Consider the following 10,757-nt stretch of genomic DNA (forward strand, 5'->3'; position numbering starts at 1 on the left):
TAGTGCAGGGTGATATATAAGGATCTAGCTTAAGTTTTCTACATGTAGTTAACCAATTTTGCCAGCACCATTTACTGAAGAGGTTGTCTTTCTTCCATTCTATTGTTTTAGCTCCCTTATCGAAGATTAGATGGCTATAGGTCTGTGGGTTCATTTCTGGGTTTTCAATTCTATTCCATTGGTCCTGAGGTCTGTTCTTATGCCAATACCAAGCTGTTTTGATTACTATGGCTTTATAGTAGAGTTTGAAGTTTGGTATTGATATTCCTCCAGCAGTGTTCTTTCCATTCAGGAGCGTTTTTGCTATTCGGGGTCTTTTATTGTTCCATATGAATTTTTGGATTGCCTCTTCTATTTCCTTGAAGAATGAGGGTGGAATTTTGATAGGTATTGCGTTGAATTTGTAGATAGCCTTGGGAAGTATTGCCATTTTCACGATGTTAATCTTTCCAATCCAGGAGCATGGGAGGTTTTGCCATTTTTTAAGTTCTGTGTTGATTTCCTTTTTCAAGATTTTAAAGTTTTCATCATAGAGGTCCTTCACTTCTTTAGTTAAGTTCATTCCTAGGTATTTTATTTTTTGTGGGGCTATTACAAATGGAGTTGCTTTCCTAATTTCAGCCACACTTTTCTCATTGTTGGCATACAGAAAAGCCATTGATTTTTGGGGGTTAATTTTATAACCTGCTACTTTGCCGAAGTTTTGAATCAGCTTGAGTAATTTGGGAGTGGAGTCTGTGGGATTCTTTAAATACAAGATCAGATAATGTGATGTCAGGAAAATGAACCCTTAGATGTGTATTTTAATGTTTTTTTCTTTCATGCATGTGTTTCTAACACATTTATAAGATTATCTCTTTGTTGCTTTGTATGTCCCTCCCCCACAGTATAACCCTTGCTTTCACTATATTTGATGTCAGTATAACTTGTGGAGGAGATGGGGAAAAACCAGTTGTTTAAGGATACAGGTGGACCTGTTGCAACAATGAGAAGTACAAGTTGTCATGTCCAAAACGAACTTTACAATGTTGGTGGGGGGGGGGCTGGGGGGAGGGAGGAAGGAGAAGGATTGGGATTAGGGGGGGAGGGGGCAGGCTGGGAAGGGATGTGAAGGATAAACAAAGGAGGAGGCTGCAATGCTTGGTAAGAAATGTACACATTATCCTGCCCATGTAACTGTAACTCCTCTGTACAGTATGTTCACAAATAAAATTAAATTAAATTAAAAAAAAAAAAAAAAAAAGAAAACGAACTTTACAACTTTGGTGGGGGGCAAGGATTGGGTGGGGTGTGGGGGGAGGCTGGAAGGGATGTGAAGGGTAAAAAAAGTAAGAGGCTACAATGCTTGATAGGAAATGTACTCATTATCTTGCCCATGTAATTGTAACCCCTCTGTACAGTATATTCACAATAATAAAAATAAAATAAAATAAAATAAAAAAAGAAATGTTGTAAATTTTAGAATAGACATTAAAATAGATACAAAATTAAGTTACAGGAATTTGTCCTCCATATATCCTTTATAGTGTGTCTTTTCAAAATTTGTTTTGGGATTATTTCCAGATTCTCACACATATATTCAATTGCACTGTCAATGAACTACATTCCCTGTCCAAATAAGTTTTTTACTTTTCTTTACTAATACATAGAAGTGTAATGGCTGAATCATATACAATTCTCTTTGACCTTTAGAAGACTTGAAAACTTGCTTGCAATATTGATTGCAGTAATATACAAATCATTCTGCTATCTAGAGTATATCAATTTTTTTGCAAGTGCATTACTATATTTTCTGTCATCTTTTTATATTATGGTCATAGAAATGAGTTTTATTTTTATTTTTTCTTAGATACTAAAGAGGAGTTTAATTCATTTGCTCTTCTTATTGACCATTAATTTACATATGTTCGTTAAAGGAATAACCTGTTCAGGAAAAAATTTATATGTAATTAGAAGATATAAAAGTAGTTAAGACTCAGGATCAATGTCGAATTAACATTGTAGCATTAACAAATATATGCCCTCTATCTGTTGGATATGTCTTCACTTTTTTCATAGAATTATGAAAGGTCATTAATTGATATTAACCCATTTATTCTTGCTTTTCTTTAGCCACTAATGTTTTCCATTTCAAATGTTTAGAAAACTTCACTGATCCAATGTCATGAATTTTTACATTTACATATTATTAGTTTTTATATCTCACATTTAGTTTGATAATCATTTTTTATTTTAAATTTTTGTATAAGGTTTAAGGTAGTAGTCCAAGATCATTCTTTAAATCCAGAGAAGCAATAGTGCCAATACACCTATTTAAAATTCTATTTTTATTTGATAAAGTTCATGGCATCCTTTTAAAAATCTTTTGACCATAAAACTAAGAATTTATTTTTAATAAATCTGTTACATTCTTCTGGGTGTCTGTTCTTATAGTAGAGCTATTTTGTCCTCACTACTAAACATGGTAATAAGATTCAAATCTAGTATGAGGTCTCAAGCTATACCATTGTGATCTGTATTCCTTGAACTTACATGTGAGTTTATTGAGCAGGTGGATCAATATCCAATAACACAGTTATCTAGATGTTTGATAGTCACTCATATTTTGCACCTTGTGAAAACACAAGGCCCCAGATATTATATATAGAAAAATGTCTTTAGAGAATGCTTGAAGCCACTAAAATTAATTTAGGAATGAGTTAAAATTTAGATAACACTACAGCATAATATACCTGAATGATAACGACTTGAGAGCTGTACTACAGAGGAGAGTGAGAGGGGACAGAATGATGGACCATATAGGAGCTGTATGCCATTAGTATTTTGTTTCAAAAGACCGAAAGACTACAGAGAAGAGAAGCAGGAAAATAATCAACTGTCCTGAAACACTTTTCTTTTTAATCCACCTAATAGTGTGAGCTGAGAGTCAGAGAAGATTGGAAAAATAAAATAGAAAATAAAGCATTGTATAGACCTCTTACAATGTAAAGAAATTGTAATAGGAATATGATAATTATTTTCCAAAGAAATAAGAGAAAGAATAAGTAAAGTCTAATGGAAAAATGAAGAGAGAAAAGAAGCAAAGTAAAACATTTATCAATAACAATCACAAGGGTTTGAAAGTGGAAAGGCAGTAGAAATATTCTAAATAACAATAAAATTTGCTAAAGTGGATAGTATATGGATCACATTTTATCATATATAATTTTGAAAAATCACTAGTAATGAAAATTTAAAAGTCATAATTTAAAACACTACATGACAACTAGACAGTATAGTGCAGTGCAAAAACCTTGGCCTAGCATATGTGAAACCATGGATCTGACCCCCCAACATTACAAAGTACACACAAAGCACACACACACATACACCCAACCACACACACACACACACACACACACACACACACACACACACACACACCACGTACACACATTTAGAATATTGATATTATTATATTAAACCGAGGAATTTATCACAAATAGTAAAAGAAAGTTAATATATGAAATAATAATATTGCTCATACTATATAAAAGTTTAGGAGATATAAAAGACAATACACTTGGATTCTTATAGATTAAGTAAATTGACAATTAAGAAATAGAACACATGAGAACATTTGCAAACATGTTTTAAATAATAAACATTTTGAAACATGTATCGTTTTATTTTGACAAAAGATTGAGGTTACTGGTGTTTTAACTCAAGATTTAGAATATGATATCCAGGTGCCTGCTCCATATCTTGCTATTGATGGCTATATCTCTAATAATTTCACTATGGATATTTTTAGAATAAGGTCTCATAGTTTCCCAGGCTCTCCTGAATTACAAACCTATTTGCAATTCCTCCTATAGCTAGAAAATGAAGCCACAAATCACCATGCCCAGCTCAAACTTTTTTAAATTCAAGTACAAGAAAGTAAATTTTCAAAATGTGACCAGGTAATGAAGCCTTTCTTAATAAAGTATGTGTTTCTTGAAAATACAGTTAGTATTTGTTACCTGGAAAAATATGTTTAGAACTATAAGAAAATAAATTTATTTAAATTCACCAACCATATAAAATTAAGAAAATAATTTCATATATTCACATGTTAAATATTTTAAAAGCAAAATATATGTGTCTGATTAATTTACATGTGTGAAAATCATGCAATTAAATTAACTAATCCTACAGCTCTGAAAAAAGAATTACCCTAATGAAACAAAAGAAAATAAATAATTAAGTTCAAAATTTGAAATTTAGAAAATAAAATGAAGTGTACTCTTTAGGTGACAAGTAAATGTAAACCTTCTGTATATCAATTTTATAATAAAAATGCATGAACAAAGAAAGAAAAAGTGCCCATTGATCAATAGCAATTGCAAAAGCATCAGTAGTTGTATGAGTGTACAAAAAAATCGATGGAGGGGATAACAATGTTCCTCCATAAGGAATGTACTCATTATCTTACTTATGAAAATGTAACCCCTAAGTAAATTACCTTTACAATAAAATTAAATTGAAATTAAAAATAAACCAAAGAATATACCAATTAAGAATTCTTAGATGGAATGCTCTGCCTCCATCAGAAAAAATGACATTGCCCCATTTTTTAGGAAATGGAAACACTTGAAAAAATTATATTGAGTTAAGTAAGCCAGGCCAAAAGAAAAATAGGTTCCATAGTTTCCCTTATTTGCAATAACTAGTATTTGTCTGAGTCAAGTAGAAAAGGTCAGATAAGTTGATGTTAGGTGAAATGAACCCCAAGATAAGTATTCAAAATTTTTTTCTTTCATGCGATTATTTCCAACATATTTATAACATTATTTCTTTGTTGTTTTCTATGTCCCTCCCCCACGGTATAACCCCTGCTTTCACTGTATTTGCTGTTGGTATAATTTTTGGAGGGGAAGGGAAAAAACAAATAATTTAAATAGGGATACAGGTGGGCCCATTGCAACAATGAGATGTACAAGAGGTTATGTCGAAAAACAAACTTTACAACTTTGGCTGTGGAGGGGCGGAGGATTGGGTGGGGGGGGAAGAGGAGGGGATGGGAACGGATGGGAAGTGGAAACAAAGGAGGAGGCAACAATGCTTGATAAGAAATGTACTCATTGTCTTGCCCATGTAATTGTAACCCCTCTGTGCAATATTTTAACAATAACAAAAATTCTTAGAACCCATTGGTTAAAAACTTAGTAAAGAACTGCCCCAAGTACACAAGGAATATATTTTGATGATACAATTTAAATACTTAAACTTCAACAGAGAAGCAAAAAGTTTAAAAACTGTTACACAGTAAAGTAATAAATCAGAATGTATTACTATAATAATCATTAGACGAATTTTTAGTGGTAGTCAAATACGTAAGAAATGAGTCAATTTGCCATTCATTTGCACTTAAGAAGTGAGGAAGAATTTTCTAGGTCCTTTTAAATATATCATAAGTTTAACGAAGAAACTATTCTGTCACATCATATGATAATCAGATAAAGATTATATTAGAGCAAAGAACAGATTCTACTATGTTTTTGGATGTTAAGGTATATACTTATTTTGGTGGGGATTTGAACTTGGTGTATTGTTCTTGCTAGGCTGGCATCATATCAGTTGTTAATTTTAGGGTAGGGGTTCCCTTTCCACAAGAACATGCACCTGATCTGTCCTTTTAGCCTTCCCATCATCAAAGGCATCAGAGTTGCACTATCTACCATGGCTGGCCTTGATCCTGCAGTCCTTCCAATTTTAGTCTCTAGATAGTGCAAGATGGTGGAAATGATCCAATGCACCCAGCTATAGATTAAGGAAGTCCACTAAAATGTGGCATGGGTTCTGTTCTCAAGCCTCCTAAATAGTTAAGAGTACAGTTGGGAGCCCTGGTGCCAAGCAGTAAATATTTTTAAACAATTAGACATACATGACTTAGACTTGTGATTACCTCAGGAAAAGTATAAAACAGCAGTGAAGCACAGAGTACAGGCAGCATTTTAACAAGCTACTCAGAGACTGAATCAGCTTAGCTAGCTACTCAGGAGGCTGAGATCTGAAGATCACTGTTCAAAGCCAGTCCAATCATGACAATACATGTGATTATCTCCAAAAAACCATAAGTGGAGTAGTGGCTTAAGTGGTAGACCACTCTCCTTGACCACAGAAGCTTTGGGATAGTGTCTAGACACTATCAAGCCTCAGCAATGAATAATGCATGCATGAGTAATGCACATGCATGTGTTTACACGCACATGCGTGCATGCACACACACACAGAAATGATTATTTCAATGCAGAGTTCTTTATTTTTTTACCTTGCTGTACTTTATTTCCCTGTATTAGTCCACCAATTAACAAAGTCAGCTAAGCACCTATTTACATACAACTCATCATGTTTCTCTAAAGTCTACTCTCTTTTTGGAAGCCTGCTTTTATTAGACATAAAACTAAATTATTCAAAAAGTCAAGTAATCTCCCTCAACTCTGTAGTGTTACCTGATTTTTTAGGATCTCCCTAGCAATTTGATTCTGTGAAATCCTGCATCAAGCAGCGTATTTCATTCATGAGAAGGGAAGCCTCTGTCAAACAATTACTAATAGGTTTTTCTCCTCCTGGCAAGCATCTGAGTTTTATTATATTTGTATAATTCATGATGAGTCTGTGAATGCCAAAGACTGCTGTGAAAATAAAAAGACCCTTCTCAGTGATTAGCATTTGTATACCATTCCTAGATATGAAGATGTTTAAATATTACTGAAATTGCTTTGGAATAAATAAAGTTCACCTTGACTATCTTGAGAAAGAAGAATTGGTTTCTCAGCACTTTAGGTAAGAACTTGAGTGAAAGAAACCAAAGGAAAAATGAGGAACCACTGAATACATATATTCAAATGAAACAAACGAACCCAAAGAAAACACAAATTAATTCAGTACTCAAGAACTTGCAGGAAATGCAAAGATTTATTTAAAAAAATCAGCTATGATAAGCTTATGAAAAACCTGACTATATGGGAGTCTACTGTTGTGAGGATAGTGGTTAAAGCCCAGACTGGAAATAAAGATCTGTACACAATGCCAGACACCTGTTATTCTAAATTCCAGGAAGAATAACACCAAGTGGACTGAGCCCATGATCATACACAAGTAGGAAGCCAGATTCTATCTGAAAATTAATCTGGATAATTTAGGGCTGGGGGCATGACAAACTGGTAAGAACACCCATTTAGGAGACACAAGACACTAAATTCAAACTTTAATATTATGGATGTTAAAGAAAAAAGCTATGACTTCAAAGAATTGGAATAATTGTAAGATTTGAGTATTTGTGTGGAGAAAAATCCATTAGAGAGATAGAGTGAACCCATGTTGCAATGCTTTCTACTTAAGTGATAATGTTATGTGGTACTCCAGACATAACAGAGTTACCTTGCAAAAGTAACTGAGCATGGATGTGCATTTGGGTGATGAAAATACTCTATTTACACAGGTATTATTTAAATAGATTTTTTCGGTAGATTGTAGTTTTTGAAATAAGAGCCTGGGTGATATCCCTGAGCATTTTCTCCACATGTGACCACTTAATTTATTTTAAATTAATTAATTAATTAATTAGTTTGATGCTAATACTAGAGCTTGAAGTCAGGGCCTGGCTCTGTCCCAGAATTTGTTATTTTTTTGTTTTAGTTTTCTCAAGGCTAGCATTTCACTGCTTGTACCATAGCTCCATTTCTAGCTTTTGCTGGTTACTTTCAAATCAAGATCTAATGGACTTTTTTTTCTTGGTCTGCTTTCAAACCACAATTCTCAGATTTCTTCTTTCTGATTAGCTAGGATTAAAGCCATGATCCACCAGTGTGGCTTCTACTTTTTCCTCTATACTTATTTAATGCACATATTTAGATAATTATGTAAAAGGGAGAGTATAGAAGAAAGATGTACATTCATGATATTGTCCTGTCACAAATTCAAGTTAGTAATGTAAATTTCTTCCTAAGACCATACAAAAAAATTCCATAATATAGTGTAAGAGAACTCACTATTGAACAGATGAGCTTTAAGAGCTTTCTAATAGATCCATTATTTATTGTTACTCAACATTAGGAAAAATGTATAATGCAGTAAGTAAAATGGAAGTCCTTTGGAAGACTACTTAAATTCCTTGTTTTTTTAAAGACACTTGTTTTCATCTAAAAAAAATAAGCCTGTCTATTGTCTTCGTGTGATTTTGATGATTGAATATGCTTAATGAAAAGTCAAAATGTATTAGTAGTCCTTTGTTATCAATTCTGACTTTTTCTTTTTGGAGAATATAATGATCAAAGCAATAGTTCAGAATCAGCAAGCAAGATGTCAGAATCATGCTTCCAGTGCAAGTGGGTCACCAGTAAGTAATCCTCACTACCAGTTTCCACAAAGTTTTCTCACAGATACAATCAGCCTGCCTTTTCTAGCTGCTTTCCTAGCCTGTACCTATTCCTTCATTGTACAGGAAAAGTGTGATTCAACTGATCAGTCAGATCTGTTACTAGTGCTATCAAGGATTTAGATTCTTACGTAGGCTATTAAAAAGGTATTTACTAATTTCAAATAAATACATAAATTCTATTTCCATCTTTTTTTAAAAAAAAATTCTGCTTGTTCTATAAATTGATCAGAGGCATGGATTTTGTGGATAGCTCATCTATGTCTTTCATGGCTCTCATAGATAATATGACTGCTCCATAATTATCCTAATTTATATTGTTTTATATTTTGGGTTGCATCATTTCACTTTCTGCACTGCCATTTCCCAAATCATTTATATAGGAGGCATTATTTCACATTTTCTCATTCCTAGAATAAGTTGCACATGAAGACACCACTGGTCCTCATTTTCAGTCTGTACTTTGAATATGGAGGAACATCTTTCCTCTGCTCTCCATTTATTCCCTAATCTCCAGTTAGAATAATTTCGAATAGTAAAAATGGAAAAAGAAAATAAATCATGGTGAAAAAACATACGCAGAGAATTCACCAGATATTTCTGACCAGGTCAACCAACATGAACTATTAGGGAAATACATGGACACCTCATTTCCACTGGTACTCAATGTATCTGGTTAGGCAATTCTGATGAAGATGAGGAACAAGATGAAAATATGAGGAATGGTAAAAATTGCAAGAAAAAAAATGGAGAAGGATCCAAGCAAATTTCTTCTTTGGGCTGTGGAAATTACCAGCTTACTACAGTGCAGAGAATACTTTCCAAAAAGGCTACTCATGTGAATACTAGGGATGACGATGAGTATACCCCTCTTCATCGGGAAGCCTACAGTGGACACTTAGACATTGTCCGTGAGTTTTTGGCTCAAGGGGCACATGCAATAACTGTAGATGGCTGGACACCCCTGCACAGTGCATGTACGTGTAATAATACCAGAGTGGCTTCTTTCTTCTTCATGATGCAGATACCAATGCCCAAACTAAAGGGTTGTTGACCCCCTTGCATCTTGCTGCTGGTAATTGAGATAGCAAAAATACACTGGAACTGTTGAACCAATATGTCAAACCAGGTCTGAAGAACCACTTGGAAGAAACTGCATTTGATATTACCAAAAGGATAAGTATGTATCACTACCTCTTTGAAGTTGTGGAAGGCTGTACAAATTGTTGTCCTAAATCCTAATGATTCGGTTAATTTTCTTAAATTTCAAAAATGTCATTAATTCCTTTTTGTCAATACAACATATTTTCACAATCCAAATAACAACCATATCTTATAGTAACAATTCACGGATTCTGTGGAGTTCTTCAAAGTGAATTGTCTGCTTTTGATGTCAAAATGTATTCAAGAGTTCTTGTATACATCTATAATGTTTTATGCAGAGTTTGTGATTTTGTTGATCGGAAATAATTTTAACTTATCTGTTGAAATGAGTAGTATAGAAACTAAAGATATTTCCATTGTTTGTCTGAAAAAGTATATTTTAAAATATTCTATATTCTATGTTTGTATAGTGTCCATAGTCTCTTTTATTCTCTCCTAGATATAATACATTGAATTCTACATTGTTTTGTAACATATAGGTTCATTAATGTGTCCTTTCAGATTGCATTCCATACAGAAACAGTTTAAGATTCCTTTTTTTCCCCCCTAGGTCCTTTTAGTATTATATTTCTTTGGGATAAAACGACAATGTTGTCTAATTTCAAAAGTTGTGTAAAGGTTATGCTATGTAAAGGCCTTTCTAAGGTGAAAATTTAATACACTGATGTCAAAGTAACTTTTAATTATATGAATTAGGTGTATTGTTTCACTTGTAATTTTGTAATCAACTTTTTAATAGCTGTTTTTCATTTCTTGCATCTGAAGAATGAAAAATTTTGAATACTTCACAAATTTTCATATCATCCTTGTACAAGTGCCATGTTAATCTCTGTATTGTTGTAATTTTGGTATACAAGCTGCTGAAGAATGTAGTATCCTGCAAATTTTAGTAGTTAATGATGAAATATTTATAAAGGCTTATATGCTTAGGTGCCTATTTGTAACAAGGAAACTTTATTGTTCCTAAAAATGCTATTAATCTTATTTCCCTAAAATTCTGTGAATAGTTGAAAAAAAATGTTGTTCAGTAGATTGCTCACATTTGCAATTTTTTTGTCAATGACTATTTTAAGTCCTTTTCATTTAGAATTTGATCATATTTTCAAGTATTAATAGCTAAGTCCAAATGAGACGGCTTTTTCAAGTACTTATTTATCCAACTGTGTTACCTCTGTGGAGCCAATGGATT

General features: G+C 33.1%; 1 pseudogene; it reads right to left on the reverse strand.

Moving 5' to 3' along the window:
* Window positions 1-10,337: 10,337 nt before the first annotated feature.
* Window positions 10,338-10,437, reverse strand: LOC122123450 (annotated as a pseudogene).
* Window positions 10,438-10,757: the final 320 nt, after the last annotated feature.

The sequence above is a fragment of the Dipodomys spectabilis genome, unplaced genomic scaffold (assembly GCF_019054845.1).
Source record: "Dipodomys spectabilis isolate Male_0828 unplaced genomic scaffold, ASM1905484v1 ptg000228l, whole genome shotgun sequence".
NCBI classification, from domain to species: Eukaryota; Metazoa; Chordata; class Mammalia; order Rodentia; family Heteromyidae; genus Dipodomys; species Dipodomys spectabilis.